Source organism: Oryctolagus cuniculus, chromosome 4, assembly GCF_051225735.1.
Source record: "Oryctolagus cuniculus isolate XC-2025 breed Fujian yellow rabbit chromosome 4, ASM5122573v1, whole genome shotgun sequence".
Classification (NCBI taxonomy): Eukaryota; Metazoa; Chordata; class Mammalia; order Lagomorpha; family Leporidae; genus Oryctolagus; species Oryctolagus cuniculus.
In genome coordinates, this window is record NC_142870.1 from 166,596,181 (window position 1) to 166,611,897 (window position 15,717).

Sequence of the window (15,717 nt, forward strand, 5' to 3'; positions counted from 1 at the left end):
CTCAGCCTTGGCTGCTGTGGGTTTTGGGGGAGTAAAACAGATTGTTTTTTACTTTACAACCCCAAAACCTGAGTCTACCAACCACTCAATACATAGCAAACTAGTTACTGACATCTCAGTAGTGGAAGAAAGTTAGTATTTATTTGCAAAATGCACAGCAAGGAGTCAGGCAGCCATCATTTAATTGTGAGACTACTCTAGGGGTTAAGGGTAGGGGAGCCTACAGGTGGAAGCCGGGTTGAGAGGTGTGTGCTCAGCTCTCTGGACTGTCCTCAATGCTAGTGGCTCCCCTTTCCTTGTTCAGAGATGTGTGTTTCAGGAATGTTGTTGGTGACAAGCTGTGGCCCTGCACGTATGGAGAGAGTTGGAGGTGACAATTACTTTTTGCTTAGAGTTTGGGATTCCTGGAAAAACTCTGGAATTAAATCCAAACAACAAGATGTTACGTGTGTGTGTGCTGGTGTTTATGTTAGCCATCAAGACACAGCTTGGAATTCCGGCATCACGTATCGAAGCACCTGGTTCAAGTCCTGGCTCTCTTCCCAATCTGGGCTTCCTGCTAACAAGCACGCTGCGAGGCGGCAGGTGCTTCAAGTAGTCTGGTTCTTTCCACCTCTGTGGGAGACCTGGCTTGAGCTCCTGGTTTCTCTCTCTGGTCTGACCTAGCCCTGGCTGCTGTGGGCATTTGGTAAGTGGACTGGACCAGTGGATACAGGCTCAGTGGATGCAGGCTCGCTCTCTGTCTCTTTGTCTCTGTTCCTCTCTCTCCTCTCTCTCCTCTCTCTCTCCTCACTCTCACCTCTCTCTCTCCTCTCTCTCTCTTCTCTCTCTCCTCTCTCTAACTCCCTCTCTCCTCTCTCTCTCCTCTACCTCCCCTCTCTTTCTCCTCTACCTCCCCTCTCTCTCTCCTCTCTCTCTCCTCTCTCTGTACTCTCTCTCTCCTCTCTCTCTCCTCTCTCTCCTTTCTCTCCTCTCTCTCTCCTCTCTCTCTCTTCTCTCTCTCTTCTCTCTCTCTTTCTCTCTCTCTCCCTCTCTCCTTCCCTTCCCCCAGCCTTTCAAATAAGTAAAATAAGTCTTAAAAATGTAAAAAGATGTTATTTATGTAAATGATTCCATGGTTCTTGTAATCTGGGACCCCCATGGGGTCAGCAGAACCAGACTCTCAATAGAGTGAGTTCATTTAGTAAGAAGTTGCTTTGCGGTGGCTGAAGTAGGGTGAGGCCATTTAAATGGGGGAAGGGGATGGAGAGATTGTGGTGGATTCAAGCATGTCCAGGATGGCTCAGTTTCAGTTCTAACAAATACACCTTCCGATTGTGGCATTCTCTTCCTCACCCTTGCAATCCTCCTTGAAATAAGCTTCGGCCAACAGAAATCCTGCACAAGAGACTGAGAGGAATGCCATGATAGGGTGAAAATCCTTAAGGTGTGTCCCCTGTGTGAACAAAGCAAACCAGAGAGACACTCTACTTTAAACTTGAATTCGTTCTATGGTTAGCTTTACACCTGTGCTATGTGCCTGCCTTTTCTGTTTTTAACAGCACTTGGGATGAATGACCCACATATTTCAAAGCAAAGTATTTGGGGAGATCTCAGTCCATGAACAATGTTTCCTAAGCTTTCATGTGCAGAGAAATCACCTGGCTACCTTCTTAAGATGCAAAGCATTAACGGATTTTACAGGCCAGAGAAAAAGGCATGTGGGCGTGGCCTGGGATTCTCACACCCATGCAGCTGTGCACCAGCTACACTTTTCACCAGCAACTTACGGTTGCTTTTCATTCATTAGGAGAATTTCAAAATCAGCCCCAGCTATCATCAGCTTTATATGTTCCTGGTTCAAATAATTGTGCTCCAGCTAATTCAACTTAAATAAATGTATGATCAGGTGAAAAAACACTTCCACCTTTTTGCCAGCAGCAGCAAGATTGGCAATACTGTTAGTTATGCCATCACAAAATACACCAAGCACTGGAGTAAGGGAAAGGGTTTATTGGGGGAAAACCCAGCAGACTGGAGGGGAGGGAAGAAGAAGGATAAGAGAGAGAAAGAGTTTAAGAGAGAGAGAGACAGAGGAGAGGAGCTAGTAGGAGAGAAGACAGAGCAGAGAGAAGAGAGACGAGAGGAGAGGAGAGCAGAGGAGAGGAGCCAAGAGAGCAGGAGAGAAGAGCCAGTTTCCTAACAAATACCAGAGTAGGATTATTAGGAGATACAAGGAAAGGGAAATGAGTGAGAAATGGAAAAATCACTCTAGCATTTATCTACCACTTGAGGAATTTACCGGAATTGATAATTCTGAATCTGAAAGGCGGAGGTCCCTCCAACGTGAGTCTCCCTCTTACAGAAGCTATTGTGTTGCTAAGCTCAGAATCAGACAAACTGAAAAGTCAGAGCAGCCAGGCCGGCGCCGTGGCTCAATAGGCTAATCCTCCACCTTGCGGCGCCGGCACACCGGGTTCTAGTCCCGGTCAGGGCGCCGGATTCTGTCCCGGTTGCCCCTCTTCCAGGCCAGCTCTCTGCTGTGGCCAGGGAGTGCAGTGGAGGATGGCCCAGGTGCTTGGGCCCTGCACCCCATGGGAGACCAGGAAAAGCACCTGGATCCTGGCTCCTACCATCGGATCAGCGCGGTGCGCCGGCTGCAGCTGCGGCCATTGGAGGGTGAACCAACGGCAAAAGGAAGACCTTTCTCTCTCTGTCTCTCTATCTCACTGTCCACTCTGCCTGTCAAAAAAAAAAAAAAAAAAAAAAAGTCAGAGCAGCCAACCTCCAGCACACACCCCAAAGCTAAATTGACTCCATCTCCAGGTATGCCTGTGTTAAAAACAACCACACACTGTAGATATTTCTATCAGAGTCCCAGCCCTTTACTAATTTCCAAGCTCTGAGCCAAAAAGAAAAGGCAACAACATGCTATTAGAGCATCTGTGATTTACACATTAACGAGAAATGAAATGCAGCCCACAGAGGGGAGATTGAGATTGTGGCCAGCTAATAAGCACCTCTATTTATTAAGTCTAAAGAAACAACCTACGAAACAAATCGAAGCCTTTCCCTAACAGTGCTCGGCAATTATATTTGGCATAGATTCCACAGGGAGGATGCAGCTTTAGAAGCTTGGAGAACGAAGGAAGGGAGGAAGAAAGCTGGCTTAAGACAGGAGTGAGGCCGGTGCCGCGGCTCACTAGGCTAATCCTCCCCCTGCGGCATGGGCACACCGGGTTCTAGTCCCGGTCGGGGCGCCAGTTCTGTCGCAGTTGCTCCTCTTCCAGGCCAGCTCTCTGCTGTGGCCAGGGAGTGCAGTGGAGGATGGCCCAAGTGCTTGGGCCCTGCACCCCATGGGAGACCAGGAGAAGCACCTAGCTCCTGGCTTCGGATCAGCACGGTGCGCTGGCTGCAGTGCGCCAGCCGCAGCGGCCATTGGGGGGTGAACCAACGGTAAAGGAAGACCTTTCTCTCTCTCTCTCTCTCACTGTCCACTCTGCCTGTCACACACACACACACACACACACACACACAAAAAGACAGGAGTGAAATATTTTTCAGATTTATCACAGATAAGAGAAGCAAAAGGCGAGAAAAAAGGAGGAAAAGGAGAAAAACGACATATGCCTTTTTTCACCTCCCCCTTCATTCTGGAAGATGATGGGAAAATTTAAATTTCAAAGTCATCCAGAGGAACTTGGAGAGGAACCTTGATGGAAAATTTCTAGCAGGACTAGAGAGACCTTTAATGGCAAAATCAAAAGGAACAGTCATTCTCCCTTGAAGAGTTTATTCCACTCCTGATGGTACCTTTGTTGAACACTGACTCTGACTAGAAATGCTGAGACAACTGTTATTTCTGTCGTTGAGAAGGCCCAGAGGAGGGGAAATCTACAAACAGGCGCTCGTCCACATCAGCAGTCCACGAGCAGAATGCCAGCTCAGGAAAAGCTCTAGACCTTTTCCTCAGGGGGAGCTTGGGGTTCGAAGCCCAGCTCCCGCTACCAATAAGTACGTGTGACCTTGGGCAAAACTCCTACTGCCTTGACTCTCTGAAGTGATGATATATGTGAGTCATATCATTGAGAGAACTGAATATGGGAGTGTCTAACTGGTAGGTACTACTCGGGTTTCTTTCCTTTGTACCCGGATTGACGTGTGATGCAGTGCCCAGAAGTTAAGAATGAGACACTCACAGGTCTGCTTTGCTCACTATCTCCCTCCCTCCCTCTCTGTCTTTCCCTCCCTCCCTTCTAACATTATTGAGAAAATCACAGTAAGGAATACAGCGCTTGGTGAGCTCATCATGGAGTAGAAGAAACAGAATTGTCAGTTATGTCACTGAATACAACGAGTTCTGCAGCAAGGTGATGCCAAGAACCTGGGAGCAGAGCAGGATAACTCTCCGAATTAGGGGCAGCAGAAGTGGTTGGGTGGGCTGCACAGGGACAATAGCATTCCCAATAAGTTCAATGCCCCAGAATGGACTTCGTTCTATTCATCGTCTTATTCTCAGATTCTGACCCAGTGTCTGATATGTGGTTGGAAGTAAATAAATTATGAATGAAAGAAAAATGATGGTGGCAGACAAGGATGACAGAATAGATTGGGCTCTCTAGAGCAATGTTATCAATTATGGCTGAACATCAGAACAACATTAGGAGATACCAGGCACTTGGGACAGGGTCCAGGATGATGTATTTTTATAAAGCTCCTTGAACAATTTTGTTATGCACATTTGAGTAAGAACCTCTGCACCCCAGAGGGGCAGTTGCTTGTGTTGGCTCAGAAATGCAAGGTGCTGGTTGTTATTCTGATTGTTAGAGACAGAAAATTAAGAATGAGGCCTGGTAAAGCCACTATGGAAGACAGTTTGGAGAGTCCTCAGAAACCTGAATATAGCACTACCACAGGACCCAGCCATCCCACTCCTTGGAATTTACCCAAATGGAATTAAAGGGGAGAAAAAAGAGCCATTTGCACCTCAATATTTGTTGCAGCTCAATTCACAATAGCTAAGACATGGAATCAACCTAAATGTCCATCCACGGATGACTGGATAAAGAAACTATGGGATATGTACTCTATGGAACATTATACAGCAGTAAAAAAAAAATGAAATCCGGGCATTTACAACAAAATGGAGGAAGCTGGAAAACATCATGCTGAGTGAAATAAGCCAGTCCAAAAGGGACAAATATCATATGTTCTCCCTGGTCGATGGCAACTAAACGAGCATCTAAAATGATACCCATTGAAGTGAAATGGACACTATGAGACAATGACATGAGCAGCCCTTGTCTAGACTGTTGAGGAACTACTTACTATTTTATTCCTTTTAGTATTTTTGTTGTTGTTGTTGTTGCTCTGTTTGTTCTACATAAGACCACTGATTGAACTCTGTAATCAATGCACAATCATTCTTAGGCGTTTAAAATTAACAGAAAATTGGTCTCTGTGAAACATAGGAGTGGGAATAAGAGAGGAAGGAGATATATAGGATGGCACATGCTCACTCGGACTTACCTCCAATGGTGGAACTAGAAATGTGCCAGGGGATTTCAACTCAATCTTACCAAGGAGGCAGGTACCAATGCCAGGGCACTTGGTAAAGAGATAAGTATAAATACACAACCAATCAAAAAGATAGGGTATGTGTCGATGAGATTTCACAAATAAGACCAGTGTAAGCAAATAATGAAGGATAGAATAAAAGGGAGAGAATGATCCTGCGGGGGAAACAGGACACACAGCAGACTCATAGAATGGCAGCACTCCTGCCTCAGAATCAACCCTTGGGACATTCGGATCTGGCTAAAAGGTCCATGAGAGTCTCACAGGCATGGAAAGCCATGACACGGTGGCAAAAACCAATCTAAATGAAAGATCCTGGTGAACAAGACCCCAGCAGAAGGAACAGGTCATCAAGGAGAGAGGCGCCTATCTCTGAAGGGAGGAAGGAACCTCCACTGTGATATGGCCTTGACTAAACAAGTTCAGAGTCGGTGAACTCAAGGGGCTTCCATAGCCTAGACAGCTCATAGCAAGAGTCTCGGGTGATTGCTGACATCATAAATAAGAGTGCCAAATAAATCAACAACGGGAGTCACTGGGTACATGCTCCCCACGTAGGATCTCTGTCCTTAATGTGTTCTACTATGAAACTTAAAAACAACACTACTAGTCGAACAATACCCTATACCTTGTGCGGTTGTGTGAGTACAGCCTGTTGAAATCCTTGCTTAGTATATACTAAGTTGATCTTCAGTATATGAAGGTAATTGAAAATGAAACTCGATGAAGGGCGGGATGGGAGAGGGAGTGGGAGAGGGGAGGGCCACGGGAGGGAGGGAGGTTGGGGGGGGAGCCACAACAATACAAAAGTTGCACTTTGTAAATTCACATTTATTAAATAACAAAATAACTATATAAAAACAGAAAAAAAAGAAAAAAAAGAATGAGGCAAAAAGTGGTCTAAGGGGTTGTGGGTAGAGGTTCCACCAGGTAAAAAAAAAAAAAAGAACCAAAAACAAACAAACAAAAACAAACACAAGATGTTCTCTCTCACTTACAAGGAGGGGTGAAAATGTTAAATGAGTGGCGTAATCTGGGTCCCATAAACCCACCACCAATGTCTTGTGTTCAGGTAGCTTATTTGGAGTTGATTTTTGGAAGCAGGAGCTGGGGATCAGAGGAAGTGGAAAAGGAATAGGGGAAAGAATGTGCTGATGAGTTGGTAGCTGCCATGAGCAACTCTACCCAGCCCGATCTTCTGAGAAGCATTGAAAGTAAATTCTGGAATTTTTCACCACACTATCTCCAGGAGGAAATATTTATCAGCTCACATGGTGTGATAACTCCCTCAAATTTCTGCACATGCCTTAAAGTAGGGGCCTGGAGTAAACAGGGGAAGACGTGCTATATACACTTGGGGTGAGCCGCCGGCAGAGCAGGGTGAGTTGCACTTCACATGGAGCTGTGATTAAGTTGCAGAGGGCATCAAAGGTGAAGCTGTGGATGGGAAATCTTTCTTGATCTATCGCTCTGCCTTTCAAATGCAATGAAAATAGATAAGCATTTTAAGAACAGATGAAGTTGAGAGTATGAAAGTGTGAGAGTGCAAGAAAAATCAGATGTGTGGATCTTTGAGATTTCTTTACTTTTTTCAATAGATTCTTCTCTTTTTAAGCATATGCAAATCTGTCTTCATCCAAGTGTATAGAATTTAGCACATTTTTTCTACTTTATCATAAGAATACATCCTCTAGAAATGCTGGATTTTTTTTAATATTTACTAAGATTGTGATATAATATTTGGTTTTACACAAAGTTATTCCTTGTTTCTGTGATGAATAATAAAACAACCTCTTATTTTGCATACAAGAACATTACATTGTCTTTGTAATCTAGTACAATCAGAGAAGCTTGGATGTGCTGGTGGAAATAGGACTGTCTACATGATGATGGGAGCTGTTGCCAAGAAAGTATTCACATTGGTAAGTTCTTCAGAATGCTTCTTCCATACGCTAGGCTTTTGGATACAGAAATTCACTTTCTCACTGCCTCAATGAGAAATGTCATTATTGACATTATGAATAGTAATCAGATATAAATAGTTGTGTGAACTTCTTGAGAGTAGAATTGTAGAGTTGTCAATTTTGTAATATAGTTTTCCCAGGGTCCCAGCTAAAATGAATTCAGGGTCCAGGCACAGAATGTAAATGAATGAAATTAAAAGAATACAGAACCAGTGGGAATTGGATTTCATACACTTAATTTGAGATCATTTAGTTTTTATTGTTTCCAAATATTTGGCCAAATGAAATATTTACTAATGACATCTACTAGGTGGTAGAAATCAACATTTTATTATTATTGTGTTTTTATTGTATGGGTGCTACTATTTGGTTTATGAAATTTAAATAATATCCTTCAACCCTCACATATTCCCCATTCAACAAACAACACAACTCTTTCTTTTCCTCGTTTTTCTTTATTTGGCTATTTTCTTCTTTACCAGGTCATATAACAATTATGTACTATTCTTCCATTTTTGTCTCCAATCTTATTTTACTCCAAGGTGCAAAATAGATACCATCAGTTCTTTTCTTAGTCCTTGTGTCCAGCTTCACCTAGTCATTTCTCAGTCGAATGAAGCTTTCTCTTGTGGACTACTGAGGGAAGGCTTATGAGTAGACTATCCCTCAAGTTATTGAATGTTTAAATCTGTTTTTTTTCTAAATTTAAATATGTAAAAGATAGCTTGGCTGGATATAAAATTATGAGTCTTATATTTTCCTTGAATTTCTTGAAGTTATTCCATCACTATTCTTTTATTTTGCTTATTACTGTCATGATCCCAATTTTTTTTTTCAGAAGATTTTTGTGGTACTTTTTCACCAATTTAAAAAATTTTGCTAAAATTGAAATCTAATGAGTTTCTTAGGATATGTCCCAAAGTTTATCCTTTTGGTAAAGGTGGCAAATTTCAACATGCAGATTTTGATTTTTCATTTCTGGAAAGTTTTCCTTGACTAAGTTTTAAATGTTAGTTTTGTCACTGTTTCTCTCACATCTTCTTCTTATCTTCCATATCACTTTATGTGACTCTACTCTTTTAGCTGTTTTCATTCCTCTCTTTAATGTCTTTTTTTGGTTTTTTGTTTATAGTACACTACCTAACTTGTTTGTATTCTAGTCCTTGTTTATGAGATCATTTTGTCTTTTTTCTAAGTTTTTAAGGATTTATTTATTTAAGCAGCAAAATTACAGAGAGAGAGGGAGAGGACAAGAGAGAGACAGAGATCTTCCATCCACTGATTCACTCCTCAGTGGTCAAAACAGCCAGGGGTAGGCCAACCCAAAGACTAGAGCCAAGAATTCCATTTGGTTCTCCCATGTGGATTGCAGGGACCCAAGGACTTGTGCCATCTTCTGTTGCTTTCCCAGGTGCATTAGCAGGCAGCTGGACCAGAAGTGGAACAACCAAGAAAAGATCCAGCACTCATAACGGATGATGACATCACAGGTAGTGGCCTAACTCACTGCACCACAATGCTTCCCATAATTTGTCTTTTTTTTTTTTTCAGTTTATCTAGAAATATTGGTCAGCAGTCATATCATATCTTTCTGTTTGCATCCATTACTTTTCTGAATTTGTGTCCTATTCAAGATGTCTTTTCATATTTGCAAATGCTTATTTAAAGATGTTTAATTCATATCAGGCTACTGTTTTATAGGTTTATCTTTGTTTAGTGGTTTCTCTTGCAGCAAATGTTTTCTTTAAGTAAAAAATTTTGATTCTCATGTTTTTCTCCTTATATAGCTATTGCCTACCGTTTTCTGTTTATTTTTAATTTTCCTAGGTGAATGATAGCATGTGTTTCTATGGCAAGGAATCTGGGATTTGGGTGGATTATTTAATCTCTTAGTGTAAGAATGCACCTTTCGGTTGGCATGGTGAAATGTAGATTACTGTATGCAGTGTTAGAGATTGGAGAGGGCTGTGTTCTGAACCTGGTACTCTCCTTTGTTGCTGTGAGATCCGTAAATCATAAGTTTCCTCCCTTCTTTCCCTTCTCCACCAGGTTGCCAAGGAAGGACTTTCCCTAGTAAAATAACACCTTCTGTCCCTAAAGTGCTAAGACCAGAACTTTGAATCCAAGGTACCTTCAAATTCTATCCATTCCATCCACTACATATTAGTCATTTAGTGCTGTATAACAAATTATTTAGCATAAAGTATATTTAAAATTTATTATATTAGTATTCTTGTGGGTTAGGACCTTGAGAGTGCCTGGTGAGTGGTTCTGAACCTCTCACAAGGAGGCAAGGAGATGTCAACTGAAAAGTTGATTGTGGCTAAAGCATTCTTTTCCACACTCAGCTATGTAGCTGTTGGTCATGATTGCTCCGTTTCTCTCTTGTGTTAGCCTCAGTCCTCAGTTCTTCTCCACGTAGGCTTTCATTTTTTAAGGCTTATTTATGTATTTGGAAGGCAGAGTTACAGGGGGCTGGGGGACAGATCTCATGTAAGCTTTCTCTTAGGGCTGCTCGAGTGTCCCCAGAACATGACATCTGGCTCCTCAGAGTCATCTGAAAGATGGGGCGGGGGGGAGAGAATATTAGTTTTACATTGCATCCTTTTCATTTTCTGTGTGGTATCTATTTGATTCTTCACCCTGACATGGGCCCCAGAGGTATTTATTGCAATATGTTTTCTTTCCTTATCAGTCATGAGCTATAATATCTCTCTCTCTCTCTCTCTCTATCTATCTATCTCTCTGATACTCTGAATGGATTTTGGAGAAAAAAATTTGTCTTCAGGCAGCACTATCCTAAAGAGCACAGGAACACTCTCAAGAAATAATTTCTTAATATATGAATGAATGAAAAAATTGATACAAAATGAAAAGAGGAATTAGTGAATGAAATTACAAGATCATCCATTATAGCCACTGGACTCTTGTGACCATATAAGTCAGAATCTTTTGTTTCTGGAGGAAATATGGACCCACATTATAATAAAAATATTCCTGGATGAGAACACAATTATGTACAAGTAGAATCTTGTATAAAACTTGAAAGTTTGATAGCATAAGATCTTCTCAAGTGACCAGAGCTGTGCGAGTGGCATGGCAGTTTCCTGTCAGGGTGGTCTTATAGGTAAAATAAAACCAATAGCCTGTTCAGTGAGTCAGCCCATTGGGACCCATCCTTCTCAACACCATGTTGCAGTGTCTCCAAACCCCATCATATTTGCTGGAAAATGCAGTTGGATTTTCATGCACACACACTGTGAAATGAACTCTGGAGATGGAGCAACACATCTGCAAATGAATATTCAGAGAGGGGTTTGCAGAGTGGGCTCATGCATCTCTGCTTATTTGGATGTGATCCATGCCAGTTCTCCATGTCATGGAGAGAAGCCCAGGCAAAGTGGGAAGGGTTCAAATTTCAATATCTTTCTTGCTTGTGCCAGCCCCCAGCTCTCCACTGAGATACCTCACTTCTCTGAGCCTCAAGCTATTTGTGCAGACCCTTAAGACAACTGTTAATTTCTCTCTCAATCAGTGCTTCTTCTTATTATAACTTGTTTTTCAGAGGCAATTTTTTTTTGTAATATTGACTGCAAATATTTCCAACTCTGGCTAAGCCTCCTGATTATCAGCAGACTCCCAAAGACACACTTTGCATTTCTAAGGTAATTGGCAAAGTCATATTCTGTTGAGCCTCTTCTGTTCAGATTCAAAGGCCTAGAAAGGAGAAAATTTTCTCTTAAGTTAGGAAGCATAAAGGAATATATTTTCTTCTGTTTATCTGAGGTGGTATTTTGCAAAAAAGGATGACTGACTTTCGATGTAAAAGCAAATATTCTATTTTAGGAAAGTATGTTTTTAATCTTGAAAATAAAGGAAAGAAATTATTAGTGTTAGTTGTTGATAGAGCTCAATTCAACAACCGTTATAAGAATGGCTGAATATGCCACAAATGCAGGTTAAGCACATACACAATAGTCCACATTTGGCTGTGGTGGTGGCTTTATTTATTTGCTTGTGCATAATTTCTAGTGGATCCATTTCAATAGACATTTCATTTATGGGTAATAAATTTCAGATTATTTGGTTGAGACACCAGACCAGTCATAAGACTGCTATCAAATGCTACTTCTAAAACTATGAAATTTGCATGGTTTTTTTTTGGAGACTTCTTTTACATGGAATTTTTACAAAGGGACTTCCAAAAAAACATCTAAAGGAGGAGTCTCAAATTCTGGACAAATCTACCTAGAAAAATACCATTCAAAGTAAGGGATTATTTGGTCATTAAAAAATACACAGAGAGAAAGAGCAAACTAAAAAAAAAAAAAAAAAAAAAAAAAAACTTGCTGGATTGACACTTCCCCCACAGTCTTTCAAATCTTAGCACAAGACAGCAGGAACTGAACCTGGATTTCTTTGAAAACTGTCAGTTGATTTTGGGAATTAAGAGACATGATATTGATCCCTTTCCACCAGAGGGCACCATAGACTACAGTCCCAGACACCATGCTTATGGGTCCCTGTATAGAAACATAATCATCTAAAACAGCTACTTCCAGATTTCCTATTTTTGGTAGAAGGAGGTTTCATATTTCTGTAAGATCAACAAATGAGCTGTATTGATTTTTCAGTAACATAGGATTTGTCTTAAAGGCATTAATTTGACTCTTTCTATCCTTTTGACATTTTTACCCTCCAGATTGGAAAGAAAAAAAAAAAAAACAGGAAACAAAATGAAAACAGCAGCTTAATCTTATATTTATATATATACTCACACCAAGAGTTATTTATTGGGAATTTGAGTGATGGAAAAGGGTTTTAGCCACAGTAAATCCGTGACGAAGTCCCCCTACCTATTGGGATTCATCTGGAGCAAACATTAGTATTTCGTGGGTTTTGGAGAATCGTTGTAGATTCTACAAAGTGAATCTGAAAATGCAGTGCTATTTAAAATTCAAGGCTGCAGAGGATCCCAGCTGATCACAATTTCTCATGTGCAAATAGAGTTTCCTTCCCCCCTTCTCCATGCCGCACTCCTGAGGAGTGTTATGTGAGTGTCCCAGCCGCTGACCGGAGACATCAGCTACGGTGCTTTTGAGGAAGACAATTCAGACTAGGAAACACGCGTGGTTTCCAGGCTCTGACTCTCTGGGCTTACCCAGGGATGTCTTTCAGGCTTACACAGTGACGAGTCCTGTCTGGTCGAGCCACTCCCTCCATTTAATATAATTCCTACAATCACTTTGAATAGCAACACGGGCTTGTATCTGATGGTGTCTCCTAGAGGTAGCATAGCTTTCAGACTGAGTGGATATCTAAGAACTAAACCAGCTCTGCCATCTTCCCTGGGACTCTGGATAGTGACTTTAATGGTCTAGTTTCCTATAGCAATTAAGAGCTTACTAAAATTTGTGAAAAAGATAGACCTCGTGTTAAATGTTCTTACCACACAGAAACTAAAACCAAAGGGTATAATGAAAATAAATATTTTATAGGTAAAAGGAAATTAACTCATTTAAATATATACCTAGCCATTCCACACAGCACTAATTATTTTGTTAGCAAACACAGCTTTGCTGTGGCTTCCCTCCCTCTCTCATATCGTGTCTGCCTTACTTAAGTTGTTCATATATTAGACTATTCTGCATTCTCTATAAAGCCAAAATCCTCTCACTACAAGTGAAGTATAGGCTCCCATGACTGCCAGATATGTAAGGGGACAAACATTCTCAAACTGGGGCTCAGGCTCCACATGAATTTTAAGGAGGATCGACAAGTTGTAATCAATAATGCAAAATGGTTGATATGGGTATTTAATCTGAATAAAGCAATGTGCTCCTCTACACTGAAATTACAGCAACCCAGTGTGTGTTCATTGATCAGAATTCATTTGGCAATTAAGCATGTCTGACTCATAAAGATAGGAAATAAAAATGGTCACTGGATAAACACGGAGCTATCCATCACGCGTGCATCCCCACCCTTCTTGTTGCTGGCTCTCCTCCGTCCCTTCCAAGCATTTAAGGAATCGGGAGAAACATTTGTTTTCTTTCTTTTTTATTTTTGACAGGCAGAGCGGACAGTGAGAGAGAGAGAGAGACAGAGAGAAAGGTCTTCCTTTGCCGTTGGTTCACCCTCCAATGGCCGCTGCGGCCGGTGCACTGCGCTGATCCGAAGCCAGGAGCCAGGTGCTTCTCCTGATCTCCCCTGCAGGTGCAGGGCCCAAGCACTTGGGCCACCCTCCACTGCACTCCCTGGCCACAGCAGAGAGCTGGCCTGGAAGAGAGGCAACCGGGACAGAATCCAGCACCCCAACTGGGACTAGAACCTGGTGTGCCGGTGCAAGGTGGAGGATTAGCCTAGTGAGCTGCGGCGCCGGCCGAAACATTTGTTTTCCAAGCACCTCATGTCCCATGTCTTCCACCATTCGCAGTGTTGTTTCCTGCTTCCAGACTTCAGTGACGCTGCTAATGTGAAAGCTACCAATGGCCTTCCCGTGGCCAAGCTGATTGCAGCTGTCCTGTTTTATTTGACTTGCTTTTCGGTAACGCCTGGCACCGGGACTCCCTTCCCTCACCTGCTTCTCTCATCTGGTGCAACTCCATTTGCAGGTTCCACCCTCTCTGCTTTTCCTTTTCCTTTGCCTGCACGTACACACTCTCTTGGGCTCCATTCTTATTCCTGTCTCAGTCTACTGTGCCCAGAGGCTGCTTTGTCCTGACTGCAATGATGTTTGAGTCTCCTCTGGTTCAGACTTCTGAGGTCTGGCCTCTCCTTTCTATCTCTTCGATGTCTGGGGTAGAGGAAGTGCTGTGTCTCCCCTTACTAGCGCTTTCTTTTTGGGATTTGCCAGGCACACAGTTGCCAGCCTTCTCTGAGGTTATGTGGGGCGGCCTTGTGTTAGTGACGGCCAGTGGAATGTGTGTTGAATCAACACGCTTCCTTCCTGTTTCCTGTGATGCCTGTTCCATTTCCTCTTTCCTTTCTGTGATGCCCTGCTTGTTCCTGCTTGTTCCTTCTCTCTCCCTGCAGCACTGGACCAGGGTGGTGTCACAAGTTCCCCCAGCCAACCTGGCGCATTCACAGCAGATTTTGCTGGGAGGGAGGGGAAAGCTGTGTGGGGCCCTGAGTAGCTGGGCTGTTGGTTTCAGTAAGACTGCTCTAAGTATGGCTGTATGTCGAAGCAGAAGTCATTTTACATTTATGCTCCAAGCTCTGGCCCCCGTTTCGTCTCATCAAGCCTTGTTACTCTGGTCTCTGACATTCCCAGGGACACTCTCCAGGTCAGGCCCTCACAACTGCCCGATTGTTCTCTGTTGCTGGTCTCCTCGGCTGTCCTTTGGAGTGTGTTTCCCACGCCTTTGGGAGGATATCACTGTTCTTCATAAATATTCCTTTTTCATCTTAACAATTAATAGCATAGATTTTCTGCTACACAATGAATATATGTTAGAAATTTTGAAAGTCCTGAGAAGTATTAAATACAAAACAGAAGTCAAGTACAACCTCAGTATCTTATATAAATACTATTAAACAACTGATTTCGGGTTTCTTGTGTTATTTTTATGTTTTGATTATAATCTAGTTTTAGATTATGTTTAGATTATAATTAAAGTTTTCATTTGCCTTTATTTTTCAAAGCAATATTAGAGTGTTTCAAACATTTCAGAGAAAAATGTACATGATCTTTTAATTCAACTTTCTATAAATTTTTAAAATCCATATATTAAAAAGATATATAATATACATACCCACACACATATATAAAATGTAAAAACTGATTTTAATACTACATTTATAGTGAAAAATTATAATTTCTTATGTCATCTTTTCTTGTTTTCAGTTCTATCCCTCAGAGAAAAATGCTTTCAACTAGTTTAGTGATTTATTATTTAGATGTTTTTTCCATGTATCTAAGTGACATGAAATTCATTGATATTTAAAAATTAAAAGTTATCTACTGAACTTCTACTATGGAAAATACTTTTGTTATATTGAATCCCACATTCCAACATTAATGTTTCATGTTACAATAAAACTATGCCACTCTTTTTAGTTATTCCAATAATCATATTTATGTTTTCATTACTCGGTAACACTATTCAAAGTTGAGCCTCCTATGTTTGTTGATATAATGCTAGGTCAATGTTTTCCCCCCCTGGGAGTTTAATAATTACTTCCATTTATTGCCTTC

General features: G+C 41.6%; 1 long non-coding RNA gene across 2 annotated transcripts; it reads left to right on the forward strand.

The window, feature by feature from the left end:
- The first annotated feature begins 538 nt into the window (after positions 1-538).
- On the forward strand, positions 539-14,966 carry LOC149127205 (uncharacterized). 2 transcript variants are annotated; one of them, XR_016232142.1, is made up of 5 exons: positions 539-688; positions 7,393-7,478; positions 8,932-9,010; positions 9,570-9,647; positions 13,594-14,966. It is a non-coding gene; the product is annotated as an uncharacterized LOC149127205 (long non-coding RNA). The 2 variants fall into 2 exon arrangements; XR_016232141.1 differs by lacking the exon at positions 9,570-9,647.
- Positions 14,967-15,717: the final 751 nt, after the last annotated feature.